This window comes from Pongo abelii, chromosome 1 (genome assembly GCF_028885655.2).
Source record: "Pongo abelii isolate AG06213 chromosome 1, NHGRI_mPonAbe1-v2.0_pri, whole genome shotgun sequence".
Classification (NCBI taxonomy): Eukaryota; Metazoa; Chordata; class Mammalia; order Primates; family Hominidae; genus Pongo; species Pongo abelii.
Window position 1 is genome coordinate 101,284,849 of NC_071985.2, and position 19,322 is coordinate 101,304,170.

General features: G+C 44.4%; 1 long non-coding RNA gene across 1 annotated transcript; it reads right to left on the bottom strand.

Annotated features, from left to right (window-relative positions):
* Nucleotides 1-6,277: 6,277 nt before the first annotated feature.
* Nucleotides 6,278-17,698, bottom strand: LOC129049432 (uncharacterized). The gene is made up of 3 exons (XR_008512495.1): nt 17,464-17,698; nt 7,112-7,338; nt 6,278-6,514 (listed from the first exon to the last, which is right to left on the bottom strand). It is a non-coding gene; the product is annotated as an uncharacterized LOC129049432 (long non-coding RNA).
* Nucleotides 17,699-19,322: the final 1,624 nt, after the last annotated feature.

Genomic DNA, 19,322 nt, shown 5'->3' on the forward strand with positions numbered 1-19,322 from the left:
AGATGCTTTAGGTAACTCTTACACTGGAGGGTAAGTCCGTCCCCTTCTTAATCAATACAGAGGCTACCAACTCCACATTACCTTCTTTTCAATAGCCTGTTTCCTTTGCCTCCTTAACTGTTGTAGGTATTGATTGCCAGGCTTCTAAACCCCTTAAAACTCCCCAACTCTGGTGCCAACCTGGACAATATTCTTTTATGCACTCCTTTTTAGCTATCCCCACCTGCCCAGCTCCCTTATTAGGTTGAGACATTTTAATTAAATTATCTGCTTCCCTGAGTATTCCTGGGCTACAACCACACCTCATTGCCACCTTTTCCCCCAGTTCAAAGCCTCCTTCACATCCTCCGCTTGTATCTCCCCACCTTAAGCCACAAATATAGGACACCTCTACTCCCTCCTTGGCAACTGATCATGCACCCCTTACCATCTCATTAAAACGTAATCACCCCTACCCCAGTCAACACCAATATCCCATCCCACAGCATGCTTTAAAAGGATTAAAGCCTGTTATCACTTGCCTGTTACAGCATGGCCTTTTAAAGCCTATAAACTCTCCTTACAATTCCCCCATTTTACCTATCCTAAAACCAGACTAGCCTTATAGGTTAGTTCAGGATCTGTGCCTTATCAAGCAAATTGTTTTGCCTATCCTCCCCATGGTGCCAAACACATATTCTCTCCTGTCCTCAATACCTCCCTCCACAATGCATTATTCTGTTCTGGATCTCAAATAAGCTTTCTTTACATTCCTTTGCACCCTTCATCCCAGCCTCTCTTTGCTTTCACTCGGACTGACCCTGACACCCATCAGGCTCAGCAAATTACCTGGGCTGTGCTGCTGCAAAGTGTCACAGACAGCCCCCATTACTTCAGTCAAGCCCAAATTTCTTCCTCATCTGTTACCTATCTCGGCATAATTCTCATAAAAACACTTGTGCTCTCCCTGCTGACCATGTCTGGCTAATCTCCCAAACCCTAATCCCTTCTACAAAACAACTCCTTTCCTTCCTAGGCATGGTTGGTGGGGTCAGAATTCTTACACAAGAGCCAGGACCATGTCTGGCTTTCTGTCCAAACAACTTGACCTCACTGTTTTAGCCTAGCCCTCATGTCTGTGTGCAGTGGCTACCACTGCCTTAATACTTTTAGAGGCCCTAAAAATCACAAACTATGCTCAACTCACTCGCTACAGTTCTCATAACTTCCAAAATCTATATTCTTCCTCCCACCTGATGCATATACTTTCTGCTCCCCAGCTCCTTTAGCTATACTCACACTTTGTTGAGTCTCCCACAATTACCATTGCTCCTGGCCCAGACTTCAATCCAGTCTCCCACATTATTCCTGATACCACACCCGATCCCCATGACTGTATCTCTCTGATCTGCCTGACATTCACTCCATTTCCCCATATTCTTTCATGTTCCTCACCCTGAACACACTTGGTTTATTGATGGCAGTTCCACCAGGCCTAATCGCCACTCACCAGCAAAGGCAGGTTTTGCTATAGTATCTTCCACACCTACCACTGAGGCTACCACTCTGCCACCCTCCACTACCTCTCAGCAAGCCAAACTGGTTGCCTTAACTCAGGCCTTCACTCTTGCAAAAGGACTATGCATCAATATTTATACTGACTCTAAATATGCCTTCCATATTCTGCACCACCACGCTGTTATATGGGCTGAAAGAGATTTCCTCACTGTGCAAGGGTCCTCCATCATTAATACCTCTTTAATAAAAATGCTTCTCAAAGCCACTTTACTTCCAAAGGAAGCTGGAGTCATTCACTACAAAGGCCATCAAAAGGCATTAGATCCCATCACTCAGGACAACACTTATGCTGATAAGGTAGCTAAAAAAGCAGCCATCAAAAGGCATCAGATCCCATCACTCAGGACAATGCTTAGGCTGTTAAGTTAGCTAAAAAAAGCAGCTAGCATTCCAACTTCTATCCCTCAGGGCAGTTTTTCTCCTTCACATCTGGCCACTCCCACATACACCCCTGCTGAAACTTCCATCTATCAATCTCTTCCCACACAAGGCAAATGGTTCTTAGACCAAGGAAAAAATCTCCTTCCAGCTTCACAGGCCCATTCTATTCTGTCGTCATTTCATAACCTCCTCCATGTAGGTTACAAGCCGCTTGCCCTTTTCTTAGAACCTCTCATTTCCTTTCCATCGTGGAAATCTATCCTCAAGGAAACACTTCCCAGTGTTCCATCTGCTATTCTACTACCCCTCAGGGATTTCTCAGGCCCCCTCCCTTTCCTACACATCAAGCTAGGGGATTTGCCCCCACCCAGGACTGGCAAATTGACTTTACTCACATGCCTCAGAGTCAGGAAACTTAACTACCTCTTGGTCTGGGTTGACACTTTCACTGGATGGGTAGAGGCTTTTCCCACAGGGTCTGAGAAGGCCACCACAGTCATTTCTTCCCTTTTGTCAGACATAATTCATCAGTTTAGCCTTCCCACCTCTATACAGTCCAATAGCTAACCAGCCTTTATTAGTCAAATCACCCAAGCAGTTTCTCAGGCTCTTGGTATTCGGTGAAACCTTCATACCCCTTAGGGTCCTCAATCTTTAGGAAAGGTAAAACGGACTAATGCTCTTTTAAAAACACACTTCACCAAGCCCAGCCACCAACTTAAAAAGGACTGGACAATACTTTTACCACTTGCCTTCTCAGAATTCGGGCTTGTCTTTGGAATGCTACAGGGTACAGCCCATTTAAGCTCCTGTATAGATGTTCCTTTTTATTAGGCCCCAGTCTCATTCCAGACACCAGACCAACTTGGACTGCACCCCAAAAAACTTGTCATCCCTACTATCTTCTGTCTAGTCTTACTCTTATTCACCGTTCTCAACTACTCATAAATGCCCTGCTCTTGTTTACACTGCCAGTTTACACTGTTTCTCCAAGCCATCACAGCTTATAGCTCCTGGTGCTATCCCCAAATTGCCACTCTTAACTCCTTCTTAAAGTAAATAAATAATCTTTGACGGCAGGGCTATGCTGAACCTCCTTGGGCACTCTCTAATTGGATGTCCTGGGTCCTCCCAATTCTTGTCCTTTAACACCTGTTTTTCTCCTTGTCTTATTCCATTCTTTTTTCAATTCATACAAAACTGTATCCAGGCCATCACCAATAATTCTATATGAAAAATGCCCCTTCTAACAACCCCACCATATCACCCGTTACCACAAAATCTTCCTTCAGCTTAACCTCTCCCACTCTAGGTTCCCACACTGCCCCTAATCCCACTTGAAGCAGCCCTGAGAAACATCACCCATTATTACTCCATACTACCCCCCAAAATTTTCGTTGCCCCAACACTTCAACACTATTTTGTTTTATTTTTCTTATTAATATAAGAAGACAGGAATGTCAGGCCTCTGAGACCAAGCTAAGCCATTATATCCCCTGTGACCAGCAAGTAGACATCAAGATGGCCTGAAGTAACTGAAGAATCACAAAAGAAGTGAAATTTAAATGGCCTGTTCAGATGACATTCCACAAAAGAAGTGAAAATGGCCAATTCTTGCCTTAACTGATGACATTACCTTGTGAAATTCCTTCTCCTGGCTCATCCTGGCTCAGAAAGCTCCCCGACTGAGCACCTTGTGAACCCACCCCTGCCCACCAGAGAATAACCCCCTTTGACTGTAATTTTCCTTTACCTACCCAAATCCTATAAAATGGCCCCACCCCTATTTCCCTTCGCTGATTCTTTTCAGACTCAGCCCGCCTGCACCCAGGTAAAATAAACAGCCTTGTTGCTCAAACAAAGCCTGTTTGGTGGTCTCTTCACACGGACATGAATGAAACCCACAATGGGATGCAGAGGCTTATATACCATCTCGAGGTAACAGAATGACTGAAGGCTCAAAGCATGGCCAAAACCAGGTACCATCAGAGTCAGAGGTATATCCATTTATTGTGAGCAAGACAGGTCATGGGAGGGAGAGAAGAAGAGCCTTTGCTAGCAAAGGTGGTCTTAATATGTAAATGAAACCTTACAGTTAGCAGCTCTCAGAGAGAATAAACCCTAAAATTTCTTTCAGACCTTTACAGCTATCAGACTCTCACTTAATCTTTCCTAGATCTGGGCAAGGAAAGACTTGGCTGCATCAATGCACATTCCCTACGGATGCAAATATCCCCAACAAAATACAACTTTGCAGGGCTACTTCTGCAGCTGGCTTTCTGAATAGACATCTCAGAATATGTCAAAGAAATGTATTTTGGGGTAAAATATTTTTAATTCCTTCACATCTACAGCCTGATGAACCTGCCGTTTCAACACGTCATTGTTGGTGGCAATTCCATTCTTCCCTACACTCAAGCCAAAAAAACAGATTCTCCTAGAGGCTAGTCTTTTTCTCACAGCACACATCAAATTTGTCAGAAAAATTCTGTTTCCTGTTTGGTTAATTACAGACTTAATCTGCCCAATCTTTCTCTTTCTTGGTCTCTGAATTTTGGCAAAGGAGTCTCCTGATACAGGCGGGATCGATTCTACTGAAGAGTCTCAAAACCGTCAGACATTTAAGAGCCTTAATCTCGGGGTTGAGGTTTGGGCCACCCTTGAACCTTTTCTTTGAGCCTGCCGGACAAAATCAGCCTGGCCAGGCCTGTCTTCAAGGCCCACGGGTAGGGCCAGGTCCTCCCGACGCTTCTTGAAGCTTCTCTGCTGTGTCGGCAGCCACCCTCCCCTTCCCTGTGACCTGCAGAGAAGCTTCAGGGGGCATTTATTCAATTTGCTAGGAGCCCGCGAGGCACAGGTGCCCAGTGACGCTGTGGTTCCGACCACAGGGCCTCGCTCCTTGGTCCTGTAGCTGTCTCCGGCAGGCAGTAATGTTCAGGGTGAGCCGGGGCTCCTAAGACACCAGGCAGAGAGGGACCAGTGGGGAAGGGCACCGGCCCCGTAGGTCCTTCGCAGCAGGGATCCGAAAAAGGTCTTGAAGAAATAGAAAGGGAGAGTTGGAAGTAGATCAAAGGGAAAGAAAGAAATCCTAGGAGATTTTCTATCTGAAGGCACCATGAAGAGATAGTCCCTCTTCTGGGCCGGATCCTCCGGTCGCTGGTGAACCAAGTTCCGATCTCCATTGGAGACCAAATCAGTTGACTTTGGCTTGACTCCTAGTGAAGAAGCCACGCTTTGTCCTCCCCTGTTTAGCTCTTGATCCTGAAGCACTTGATTGTCTCTCCCGGGCTTTCGATGGATTCTAGGGATGCAACTGAGAAGTTTGTTTTTAATGAATTTACTTGAAGTAAGAATATTTGAAAGTATTTTTGCGAAGAAAAACATTTCCTTTTGCACTGAAGACATTCAGATGTGAGGAAAATCACTAGTCTGGGGAAAGCAAATGCTGTTGAAAATGTCTCACAAACACAAATTACACGTCAGCAGGTAGGTTTGACCCTCAGGTTGGGCGCATTTTAAGTGGACTGTTGGTGGAACTTAAGATGAATCTAGGACATTCATGATGAATATTTTTAGATTTTTAGTAAAATTTAATATTTTAAATTTAAATACACATTCTGAAAACTATATAACCACCACAAGAATCAGCTTTATGCCATTCTTACAAACACAGGAAAGAAAGATGATATTATAATGACAATGTTTCATAAATGGCAACATTTTTCAAGTACTAGAGAAAAAAAGTTAACCTAGAATTCTATGCAAAAATAAAATTTCAAAACTGTGAGTGAAATAAGGGCATTGAAAAACATACAAAAACTAAAAGAATTCACCAACTCACGCTACAAGAAATTTTGAGTCCTTCAGGCAGAAGCAAAAGGATCCCAGATAAAAATGTGGACCTATATAAAAATGAATATTGGAAATGGCATTTAGAAAGCATGTACTACACATTTTCTTATAATTTAAATCTTTTAAGAATATTTGACATAATAAATGAAAGTAATGATAATCACAAAGCTTATAATGCATAAAGTAAAAATACATAACACTAGGATAAAGGCCAGAAAGGGAGGTATAATTATACTTGAAAACAGAATGTGGTAAATTAAAGATGTATCCCAGAAACCCTAAAGCAGCCACTGAAAAGGGTTATAGCTAATAAAGCAATAAAGGAAAGAAAACGGAATGAAATAAAAGCTATGTAAACACTATGCTGGAACAACTGCTCTCCAGGCCTCCACCCTATAGAAATACACCAGTGGCCAATGAGAAGTGTACAAGAATGATGACTGCAGCATTGCTTGTAATCATAAAACAATAGAATCAATGTAATTTTAAAGATATATGAAAAGGGTTTTATTTATTTAACAAACAGACAATTGAACAAAAAAACAATGGAAGCAAGTCCTTTGCCAAAGGGAGCACAGAGGGTCAGGATGATGCTACTCCTCCAAGGATTTCAGGGTTCCTAGACGCCTAGTTTCTGTCTAGTTCTGGAAGATGTTATTCTTGGGGAGCAATAGATCCTCGAGTTTGGGGCTCTTTTAGGTTCTCTCTCTATTTCCCCATGCTGCTGCAATAGAAAAACAAACAAAAACAATTCTCACTTCGAGAAGATCCCGACTGTACGTCTGCACTAGCCTTTCAGGAGGTCTGGATGTCTGGTTCACGACTCCCCGGATTCTTTTCTAGCTTTCGCTTTTCCCTTCCCCCACTCCCGCCCTACTGCCCCACGACCTGACCACCGCCCAGCTGAGCCCCAGCGGCTCCACAGCGCAGAAGGTGCACAGGAGGCCCTGCCAGTTGCCCGCCCCGCGGGGCGCCGAGAAATCAACGCTTTGTAAAAAGAACTTCCCCATGGAAAAAAATCTCTTGATTTCCACTGTCAGGGCTCTTCAAAGAACTAAAAGCTAAAGGCGACGATGGATTCATTCGACAAGTCCTAGTCGTGTGCCCTGCTGAGTGCCAGACCCTGCTCCCTGCGAGGGGACCCACGAGCGACCCTCACCACCATCCCTGCCCTGGTGGAGCCCCCGTGGGGAACACAGGATCCGAAGATGGCAGCGGAAGCTCCGCAGCGGCCCCGAAAGCGACTGGGCAGGATGGGCATAGGCTCTCTCACTAGGTGAAGGCAGCGCAAAGAACGGGAAGAACCATCCCGGGAGCCCACCTGGTGTTCAGCTTCCCTTGGGACCCCAGGCGGCTCGGGCTGGGTGGCCAACGGTGTAATTTCTGGGGGCTTCTGAAGCAGGATAGGGGCAGGGCGGGCGAAGGCCAGTCAGCTGTCCTGGCTCCAGAATCTCCTAACGCGCAGGTGTCCAAGGTGACCAGCACGATTCACCGCTCTTATCTCTCTGGTTTTCCAAGGACTTGCTCAGTCGTCCTGCCAGGCAGGCCCTGAGAATAGAAGGGACGGAGGAAATTTAGTGAGTGCGCCCTTCCTATATCGCCCAGTGGAGTCAACAGTGCTTGTTTCTGTGGCGCAATCGGTTAGCTTGTTCGGCTGTTAACCGAAAGGTTGGTGGTTTGAGCCCATCCAGGGACGCTTACTGGAACATGTAAAGCATGCATGTGTTGTCAACCGCTACATAAATGGGGAGATTTTATCTTCCCAGAGTATCAAGCCACTAATTTATGACTGATCCATGTCAAGGGCCAGCCCCAAGCCAGTAATTTGTGACTGATCCATGACAAGGGCCAGCACAGCTCCCCAACCAGATTCTTAACCGGATATCTCCTGAAATGGCGGGTTTACCCTGTGTAACTGAAGAATCCTGAAACAGAGACCTAGGAACCCACTTCTGGTGTGATAAAATTCTAATTCAGTCGGTTATACGATTAAACGAGTAATTTACATGCCTCTGTTTTTTCATATTTTAGTAATAGGAGTCCAGTAGTATCTCCAGGATGTGCCTGGATTTACTGATTGCTCTATCAATAATGTGACCAGTGGAATCATTCATCATCATAGTGATCCTCTCCATCATTTTTGAAAACAGTATTTTTCCTTAGTTTGTGCATTATTTATTTAACCCTTTTCAAAATGTTTTTGTTAGCCAGGCGTGGTGGCACGCACCTGTAATCCCAGCTACTCGGGAGGCTGAGGCAGGAGAATCATTTGAACTTGGGAGGTGGAGGCTGCAGTGAGCTGAGATCACTACACTCCAGCCTGGACAACAGAGTGTGACTGTATCTCAAAAAAAAAAAGATGAGGTTGGTTTCATGGTTTTAGGGTAACAAAGAATGCTGCAGTCACCATTCTTGTACACATATCTTTGGTCATTGTGGAAATGTCTACACCACAGATATTTCTATAGTGTAGAGAACTGGATGCGCCATTGCTACATTATAGTGTTTATATAATGCTTCTAATTTGAGTACATTCTGCAAATGTATCTTTCATGGGAGCAATACCAAATAGTATTCCAATATCAATATTTATAAGAGGAAAAATGTGCAGAAGTGCAATTGAGCTTCGTTCATAAAATGGTGGCATTAGCAATCATCTGAGAGTGGAGTTTGAGGCCCTCTGACATAAAAAGCTGATGCAGAGGACATGAAAACCCTCACTGTACACCTCTGTAGTCTGGCCAGAATCATTCCTAGGTTGGTGGTCTCTTATCAGGAGGGAATGCTGCTTGCTTGCTTTGTCAAAACCACAAAAGGGAGGGAAAGTATCAGGCCGTTGGTTGATAACAGTAGTGAAGCAAGTCTTTCCAAAGAGTTGGTTTGTTAACCCTTAGGAAAAAAAATCCTAATTCTTACCAGATGGTTCCGTGCAGTCCAGGCTCTTGGTGTCCCAAACAAAGAACTGTACATGATACACACAAAGCAGCCAAGCAAAGCAAAGCAAAAGTTTATTAAGCACAGTAACACTCTCGGAGTGGGGAGAGTGGGCTGAACTTTGGGAGATGAGATCAGTATTAGTTCGGTGTACTTTGGGTCTTTTTATGTGGGGTTTTTTTTTCTTCTCTTCACAGGGATGCCTAATCTTTAGCCAGTGTTTGCCTTTTGATTGATAGGTGGGTTGCTTAGTTACTTTGGCCCTTGTGTGCTTGCACGTTGCCTCCCTCCCATAATTTTAAGTACATGCAAGATACATAGTCCATATGCATGAGTTCTAATGAGCTGATTATCATATGGAGTCATGTTAAGGCTACTTTTTCTGTCTAATGCACATGCCTATCTCTGAGGAGCTGCTCCTTTACTGGTTTGGATCTTGCCGGCCATGGGGTCCTTGCTTGCCATTTTTTTTTTTTTTTTGAGACAGAGTCTCTCTCTCTTGCCCTGTCTGGAGTGCAGTGGCCCAATCTCGGCTCCCTACAACCTTCTCCTCCCAGGTTCAAGTGATTCTCCCATTTCAGTCTCCCAAGTAGTTGGGACCACTTGAGCATACCACCACCCCTGGCTAAGTTTTTTGTATTTTTAGTAGAGATGGGGTTTTACCATATTGGCCAGGCTGGTCTCAAACTCCTGACCTCAGGTGATCCACCCACTTTGGCCTCCCAAAATCCTGGGATTACAGTTGTGAGCCACCAAGCCTGACCAAAAAAAGATGTTTTAAAATTATTCTTTTAGGCCGGGCAAGGTGGCTCATGCCTGTAATCCCAGCACTTTGAGAGGCTGAGGTGGGCCGATTATGAGGTCAGGAGTTCGAGACCCGCCTGGCCAACATGGTGAAACCCCAACTCTACTAAAAATACAAAAATTACCCGGGCATGGTGTCTGGTGCCTGTAATCCCAGCTACTCGGGATGCTGAGGCAGGAGAATTGCTTAAAACCAGAAGGCAGAGGTTGCAGTGAGCAGAGATCGCACCACTGCACTTCAGCCTGGGCAAAAGAGCAAAATTCCATCTCAAAAAATAAAATAAAATAAAATAAAACAATAAAATAGAAATTATTATTTTAGCCGGGCTCAGTGGCTCACGCCTGTAGTCCCGGCACTTTGGGAGGCCCAGGAGGGCGGATCATGAGGTCAAGAGATTGAGACCATCCTGGACAACTTGGTGAAACCCCTTCTCTACCAAAAATTACAAAAATTAGCCGGGCGTGGTGGCGGGCACCTGTAATCCCAGCTACTCAGCAGGCTGAGGCAGGAGAATCGCTGGACTCCGGGAGGCGGAGGTTGCAGTGAGCCGAGATCACGCCACTGTACTCCAGCCTGGCAAAAGAGCGAGACTCATCTGAAACAAACAAACAAAAATTATTCTTTTAAACTTGTGTCATGGCCAGGTGCTGTGGCTCACGCCTGTAATCTCAGCACTTTGGGAGGCCGAGGTGGGCAGATGATGAGATCAGGAGATCGAGATCATCCTGGCTAACACGGTGAAACCCCATCTCTACTAAAAATACAAAAAATTAGCCAGGCGTAGTGGCGGGTGCCTGTAGTTCCAGCTACTAGGGAGGCTGAGGCAGGAGAACGGCTAAACCCAGGAGGCGGAGCTTGCAGTTAGCCGAGATGGCGCCATTGCCCTCCAGCCTGGGCGACAGAGTGAGACTCCATCTCAAAAAGAAAAAAGAAAGAAAGAAAGAAAGAAAAATGAGGAAGCTACTGATAATCCAGTATGGTATACTGTGATAGATTGAAAAAAACAGTGGTTATATTTTGCAGCTTCTCTCATCAAGAGAATCTATTTCTCCTCTGTTTGAATCTGGGATTGGCCATGTGACTTGCTTTGGGCAAATGTTGGTGCCTTCACAAACCTGGCAGAAGAGAGACTTGCACATGGGGGGATTACCTGCTTTTTGCTTCACTTGAAATCCTGAGGCCGTGATCTGAAGATCCCCCCAAGCTAGCCTGCTGTAGAGATCACATGAAGAAAAAGATCCATGCATCCCACTTTTTCCAACCAATCCAGCTATACCCCAGATGTGTGAGGCCATCCTAGACCATCCAGCCCCAAATGAATCAGCTTGGACCAGAAGAATTTCCAAGCCAACTCACAGAATCACTAAAAATAACAAATTATTGTTATTCTCTTTTTATTTTTTAAGAGACAGAGTCTCACTCTGTAGCCCAGGCTGGAGTGCAGTGGTGCTATCTCGGCTCACTGCATGCTCCGCCTCCCAGGTTCACGCCATTCTCCTGCCTCAGCCTCCCAAGTAGCTTGGGACTACAGGCACCCGCCACCACGCCCCGCTACTTTCTGTATTTTTAGTAGAGACAGAGTTTCACTGTGTTAGCCAGGATGGTCTCAATCTCCTGACTTCGTGATCTGCCCACCTCGGCCTCCTAAAGTGCTGGGATTACAGGCATGAGCCACCGCACCGGGCCAATTATTGTTATTCTAAGTCAATAAGCTTGGGATGGTTTATTATACATCAAAAGTGTATCAAAAGGGTGATGGTAATTGCAGGAAATAAATATATACCTTTAATTTTATATGCATAAACATCTTTGGAATGATACCTCTAAAATATAAATTCCTATATTGAAAGAGCACACTGAGTACCCAGCATGGTGGATGAAAATAGAAGTTTCAAAATAATAGGAATGAGTAGAAGATTCTGTAGGCTTTTGGGAGGGGAGATGGGAGAACAGTTTGAGGCAAATAACGAAGAATCAGAATGGCATCCATCTTCTCTATGGTGTTGATGTGCTCCAGTGTATAACCATCAGGAACAAACCTATAGTCAAACCTGAGTATATTGGCTCATTGCAACAGAGGAGACAGCAAACACTATGGGGAAATTGTGGGACAATTCTTTTGGGAATCTCGATATTTTTATCCAGAAAGTGGGAGAAAAGGTTGCAGGACTAAACACATAATTGGTAAAGAATCAACAGTCATTACAAAAGTTAGCCAAGCATGGTTGGGCTTGCCTGTAATTCCAGCTACTTGGGAGGCTGAGGGAGAAGAAACTCTTGAACCCAGGATGCAGAGGTTGCAGTGAGCTGAGATGAAGCTCCTGCACTCCAGCCTGGGCAACAGAGACTGTCTGAAAAAAAATAAATAAATAAAGGCTGGGTGCAGTGGCTCATGCCTATAATCCCAACACTTTGGGAGGCTGAGGGGGGGCAGATCACAAGGTCAGGAGTTTGAGACCAGCCTGGCTTATATGGTGAAATCCAGTCACTACTAAAAATACAAAAATTAGCTGGGTGTGGTGGTGGGTACCTGTAGTCCCAGCTACTCGGAAGGTTGAGGCAGGAGAATCGCTTGAACCCAGGAGGCAGAGGTTGCAGTAAGCTGAGATTGCACCACTGCACTCTAGCCTGGTGACAGAGCAAGGCTCTATCTCAAAAAAATAAAAAATAAAATAATTAACAGTCACTATTAGTAGCTGGGATGTTTGATCATATTATGGTTTGAACAGTGTTCTGTTTGTGCTCAAATATGATTGTGAAATAGTATTTCTTTCAGGTTAGTGAGAGGGTAACTTTGCCTGATATTGGTGTTATGAAATTTTTAGTTTTAACCATGGAACATCATGGCCTAAGTGTTTGTCAGACCAGCTCTAGATGAGAGCAGAAAAGGGTTACTTTTTTCTTTCTCAGAAATGACTATGGAAAACAGTAAACAACAAGGGCTGGGAGCCTTGGCTCAGGCCTGTAATCCCAGCACTTTGCAAAGAAAAGGGAGGCAGATCACTTGAGGTCAGGAGTTTGAAACTGTAGCAGGAGTCGTAGACAAAATCCCTCAGACACCGGATTGTGGAAGGTAAGAGCTTTTTTCAGCTGGGAGCATCGGTAGACTCACATCCTAGAAACTGAGCTCCCCAAATAAGTAATTCTTGTCCCTTTTAAGGGCCCACAACTCTAAAGGGCCTGTGTGAGGGGTGTCATGATCGATTGAGCAAGTGAGGGGTGCGTGACTGGGGGCTGCACGTACCGGTAATCAGAAACAGAACAGAAAAGGGAGTTTCATAATGCTTTTTTATACAATGTCTGGAATTTATAGATAGCACAGGTGGTGAGGTCAGGGGCTGAATTTTAACAACCAGGCCCAAAATGTGGCTTCCGGTTGTCTGACCGTGATTTTCACTTCTGCCCATTCTTTCAACCTCCACTTTTTCAGCAAACAAGAAATTAAATATAAGACAATATGAGGAGTGGTCTCCTCTCTCAAAACCAGCTTGGCCAACATGGCAAAACCTCATCTTTACCAAAAATAAAAAAATTAGCTGGGCCTGTAGTTCCAGCTACTGGGGAGGCTGAGGCAGGAGAATCATTTGAACCCAGGAGGTGGAGGTTGCAGTGAGCTGAGATTCCACCGCTGCACTCCAGCCTGGGCAACAGAGTGAGGTGAGACTCTGTCACACACACACACACACACAAAGCAGTGCCTTTAAAAATCTGAGAGAGAAATTATTTCAACCTATCTTTTTGTATCTCTATCTAGTAAAATATCAATTAAATATATGGGTATAAAAGACATTTTCAGACATGCAGTGTCTCAAAAAGTTTATTTCTAAGGTAACCACTTTATAGGAGGTTTTGGAGGATATGCATCATCAAAAGGAAGAAGTGAGTGAGGAATGAACCCCCTTGAGATCCATGAAGCAGGGGATCTAACAAAAGAGAGAGGCAGTGGAAATCCCAAGATGGTGCAGTAAAGAGAGATATTATGATAACAGCTGTGGGATAAGCCTGAAGAGCAAGTCATGCAGAATGTAACAGATAGAAATGTGCCAGGAAAAATTTCTTTCTTCTTTTTTATTTTTTATTCATTTTCATTTTTTGAGAAGGAGTCCCGCTCTTTTGCCCAGGCTGGAGTGCAAGGGCGTGATCTCGGCTCACTGCAACCTCTGCCTCTGGGGTTCAAGGGATTCTCCTGCCTCAGCTTCCCGAGTAGCTGGGATTACAGGTGCCCGCCAGCCTCAGCTTCCCTAGTAGCTGGGAGTACAGGCGCCCACCACCATGCCCGACTGATTTTTATATATTTATTAAAGACGGGGTTTCACCACGCTGGCCAGGCTGGTCTCGAACTACTGACTTCAGGTGATCCACCTGCCTGGGCCTCCCAAAGTGCTGGGATTACAGGCATGAGCCACCATGCCCAGCCAGGAAAAATTTCTTGAAGAAACATACAAGCAAGCAAACCAACCAAAATGATTGTGTCTTTCTATGTCTTGAGGGGAGATTTACAGAACTGGGGAGAAACTGGCTAGTATTAAGTAATAGATACATGAAAAACTAACCAAATGGAAAAATAAGATTATTATTGCCAGGGTAAATACTATATAAAAAAAAATCACTATCTAGAAACTAGGAAGAGGACTAACACCAAGAACCAAACCTGCTGGCACCTTGATCCTGGACATCTCAGCCTCCAGAACTGTGAGAAATAAATGTTTAAGCCACCCAGTAGATGGTATTTTGTTACAGCAGCCTGAGATAACTATGATATCCAAACCTCTGAAAGAATCAAAATAAGACTTTACTTAACTCTAGTTATATCTATTTGAGAATCCATCCTCTATTTCTATTTTCTTAGCTTTAAAGAAAACTTGAGGGGCGGGGGCATGCTATGGCAATAGGTGTAGGGACCACTGCAACAGAATCTTGCAGTGCAGGAGAGAGATTGGACTCAACTCCTATTTCTGTTTCTTATGACATTTTCTTTAGCTACTTGCCTATTCAGCTCACCAGACAGTGTTTCATAGCAAGTACCATGAACCAGCATAGACCAAACAATTCCACAAGAGCAGTAGAATAGCCAGTATTATTAAGTTCCACAATAAAAACCCAAGAATGCAATCTCTCCTCTTGTTGCCACAATAAAATAAGAAAAAGATCCATTATATAAAGTCTCAATTAGATGAAAATTTAAAATCTCCCCTTTTCAATTTTTATTTGGCTAAGGACCAACTCTGTGCCAAATTAAAGGTCCCACTCTGGAGGGTTAGGTCTCAGTTCTTGTTCAGCAGCTGAAGTCTGGGCTCCCTGTCACAGGAACAGTGGGAACACCCATTGTCAGCACTTTTACAGTCAGGTGAATCTAACCTCAAGTCTCTTGTGAACCACTTTCCCAGAATTCTCAGGGGTCAGGAGAACAAAGGAGAACAGCGTAGCACCAGCTCCTTACCTGTAAGATTCAGGGCTGTGTGTGAGACCAGCAAGCAATAACATTCCCCAAACAAAAGTGAAGAGTTTGTGCTGCTATTAAATGTCAGATAGTGTGGCCAAGGAAGGAGCATTCTCTTAGGATGTGGGAATATGACTAGGCCCAACTTCTTTAGAGGTCAATTAAGTATCAATTAGAAAAATTGGAAAGGCACAAATATTTTGACAAGGCAAGTCCATTTCTAGAAGTCTGTTTTAAGAAATCCTTGCACAAATGATGAAAGATATTTGTATAAGGATGTTCTCTGAGTAATTTTTTATAAGAATAAGCATGAGACACAATTTTGTGTCCATTAGCTGAGGGCCATTTAAATATACACTGGCTCATCCATACCATAAAAAGATAAGCAGTTGTTTAAAAGGCTGAGGTAAAATATGAAAGTGGTGATGATGATGCCACTGAAAATAGTTACAGCAGCTAACATTTAATGAACATTTATTAGGTGTTTAAATGCTTTATGTTTATTTCTCATCAAATGTGTAAACCAAAAATTAAATTCTAAGGCCCCCCAACCATCTGAATGGACCTCTCCTCTAGGTCAAGGGCATTCCACAGTTAACCTGAAAAACTAGTTCAGGCCATGATGGGAAGAAGTTGGACATGCCTCATTATACTCTCCTTCCTTTTGGAACTCAGGAAAATCCAAACAGCATTAACATCAACACAGACCTTAAGTCTGATAAGAAACATTTACAATCTATTCTCTCTGAAGCCTGCTACCTGGAGGCTTCATCTGCATGATAAAACCTTGGTCTCCACAACCCCCTATCTTACCCAGAAATTCCCTTCTGGAATAATAACTCTTTCAACCAATGGCTAACCAGAAAAATTTTAAATCTGCCTATGACCTGGAAGCCCCCCATCCTTTGAGTTGTCCCGCCCTTCCAGATTGAAGCAGTGTAAATCTTATATGTATTGATCAATATATTCTGTCTCCCTAAAATGAATAAAAGCAAGCTGTACCCAACCACCTTGGGCACATGTTGCCAGGACCTCCTGAAGCTGTCATGGGTGCCACCTTAACTTTGCAAAGTAAACTTTCTAAATTTATTGAGACCTGTCTCACTTACTTTTGGATTCACAAATGTTAGATTAATCCATGAGGGAAGCATTGTTTATTTATTTATTATTATTATTATTATTTGAGATGGAGTCTGCTCTGTCACCAGGCTTGAGTGCAGTGGCACAATCTTGGCTCACTGCAACCTCTGCCTCCCGGGTTCAAGTGATTCTCCTGCCTCAGCCTCCCGAGTAGCTGGGATTACAGGCACCCGCCACCATGCCCAGCTAATTTTTGTATTTTTAGTAGAGTATTTTCACCATGTTGGTCAGGCTGGTCTCAAACTCCTAACCTCAGGTGATCTGCCCTCCTCATCCTCCCAAAGTGCTGCGATTACAGGCGTAAGCCACCATGCCCGGCCAAGGAAAGCACTTTTTTTTTTTTTTTTTTGAGAAGGAGTCTCACCCTGTCGTCAGGCTGGAGTGCAGTGGCATGATCTTAGCTCACTGCAACCTCTGCCGTCCGAGTTCAAGCGATTCTCCTGCCTCAGCCTCCCTAGTAGCTGGGATTACAGGCACCTGCCACTGCACCCGGCTAATTTTTTGTATTTTTAGTAGATACGGGGTTTCACCTTCTTGGCCAGGCTGGTCTTGAACTCCTGACCTCGTGATCCACCCGCCTCAGCCTCCCAAAGTGCTGGGATTACAGGCGTGAGCCACCGCGCCCGGCTGCTCTTTTTTATAGACGAAGAAATTGAGGTACAGAAAATACACTTACGTTTTAAAAGTCACGTCATGAATGAACCAAGATTTCAACCCAGAAATTGAGGCTTCATCACAAGTGAAGACTGGGGTTTTCTTGTTTTCAACTATTGGGAGTTTTGGATTTCCAGGAATGTGCAATTGTAAAAACCCAGCTTCAGGAGGTGATGAAATAGGTGCAGTGGCTATGGCGTAAGCTCTGAAGCCCCAGGCTCAGGCTCTATTGAAAAATTACTTTTGCTGAAATATTCCTATTTTTAGGAACTTCTATGGAACTTAAGCCTTCGTGCAGCATATTTTGGCATCGGATTTAAAGCTAGTAGAGGTCTGGAGGATTCCCAGGATTAAAGTCTTTAAACAGAAAGTGTGAATCTTGCCTAAGTAAAAGGTGCCATCCCTGGGTGGGCTTGCACCACCAACATTTCAGTTAACAGTCGAACGCGCTAACCGATTGCGCCACAGAGACCCTAATGGCTTGTGTCTTAAACTCATTTGCTGATACCAGAAATGGCTTTTTAACCTCTGGCTGCAGATAATCTCATATATTTGTGGCCCGTCCAATTCCGCGCACTCCAGAAACCCAGAACACGGGAGACAATGAAGCCAAGAGTCGAGTCTTTGGGCACTTTGGAGGTTCTACCCGGGCAGAGTCAGCTGGGGGACTCCAACGGCCAAACGGCCGCCTGCTCCTCACCGTCTGCTCTTCACTGCTTCCCCTGCCTGCTCTTCACCGTCTCAAAATTCGCTGGCCCCTCTGTAGGCGACAACTGCAGCTTCTCCGGCGGAAGTCACTCGCTTTCCCATTCTTAGCCCCGCTCACACCTTGCGCTCACAGTCATTTCCACCGGGCCTGGGGCCAGCGGACGAGCGCATGGGAAGGACCAGAACCCGTGGTGTTCTCACCGCGTCGCCCTCGGGCCCTCAGAGGTGGGATCCACCAGACAGGGACCTGGAGTTTGCACAGGCTGCAGCCCTTTGCCCAGAGCCAGCTTAGCACCTAGTAGGCGCCCAATAAATGCTCGGTGAAGGAAGGCACTCCACCGCAGGGTTTTAGGAGAACCATGAATTCCCGTGTGAACATTAAGCATTTAGTCCTACTAGGAAGTCTGGAATATGGAGACCTGAACTGTTTCTCAAAGGCAGCTGTTCTTGTATCCCCAGAGCTAGTTTAGAATTCAGCAAAGGTCCCTGCCTGGGATCCCACCTCTGGAGACCCGAGGATGGTGCGGTGAGGAGCACCGCTGGTTCTGGCCTTTCTCATGCTCATGTCCACTGGCCCAGGCCCAAAGGAAATGGCTGTGAGTGCAAGATGTGAAGATAGTTACAAATACCAGCTAGGGCCAGTGACAGTTGCAGAAATGAGGACTTGTAATAGTTAGGAGTATTTATTCATTATTTTGAGATGAATACATTTGGGTATATATTAACCAATACTTTTCTTGAGAATTCTCTTCCATCATCCTAACTAGCATATTCATTAATAATTAACTTTTAGAAATCTCAATATTTAGGTTACAGGATAGCAAATATGGAATGTGATCTAGCTAAAAAAGGAGTGAACATCATTCAAAGACAAATAAAAGACTTTATCCTGTTGGGGAAAGGGTTGGCATATTTTCACTGAATGAGAAAAAGTATGATTTTCCTATTGTCTTTATTTGAACCTTAAGTATGGTTTTACAAGGAGGAAAAAGGAGGAAGAAGAAGAGAAAGAAGAGGATGAGGATGAGGAAGAGGAGGAAAAGAGAAGGAGGAGGAGGAAGGTGTACATTGATGCCACGTTGAAAAGAAGTGGCCTGTGGTGGATTTGTAATGTGTCAGTTTTGCTAAGCTGAATGCACATTTCCTAGATTTGCCATCTTTAGATAGCTCTAGGTTAGCCTGGGCAACAGGAGACACTTGGAAGATAGAATTCGAGTGGCTGTTACATGCTTTTGTATACTGGGAAGGGCATTGTTACAGCTTGGGCATGATCTTCAGCTTCCCTGACCCTTGGACTGGTGGGTGTTTTGCTTCTTGATCTAACAGTAAGGTTAGAAGTTGCAGGATTCCAGCTGGGTTTTGATACATCCAATCGGGCTTATGTTCCCATATTATTAGGAAAGCTTTAGGGTGCTTCAGGAAAACGCTTTTAAAAAAATCAAATTTGGAAAATATCAAATGGAATTATAGGCAATAAGCATAACCCAGTGGAACCATGAATCAAACCCTCTAGAGCAGGATTGTCTAAATTTGGCTTCCTTGGGCCACACTGGAAAAAAAAAAAAGACACTTGTCTTGGGCCAAATATAATATATGCTAACTGCAACTGAACCGTGCCTGTAAAGCCTGTAAACAAAATGTGTCTGTAAAGTCTGTGAACAGGCCAGGCGCAGTGGCTAAGGCCTGTAATCCCAACATTTTGGGAGGCCCAGGCCGGCGGATAACTTGAGGTCAGGAGTTTAAGACCAGCCTGGCTAACATGGTGAAACCCTGTCTCTACTAAAAATTCAAAAAATTAGCCGGGCCTAATTTTCTGGTGGCCTGCGCTTGTAATCTCGGTTACTTAGGAGA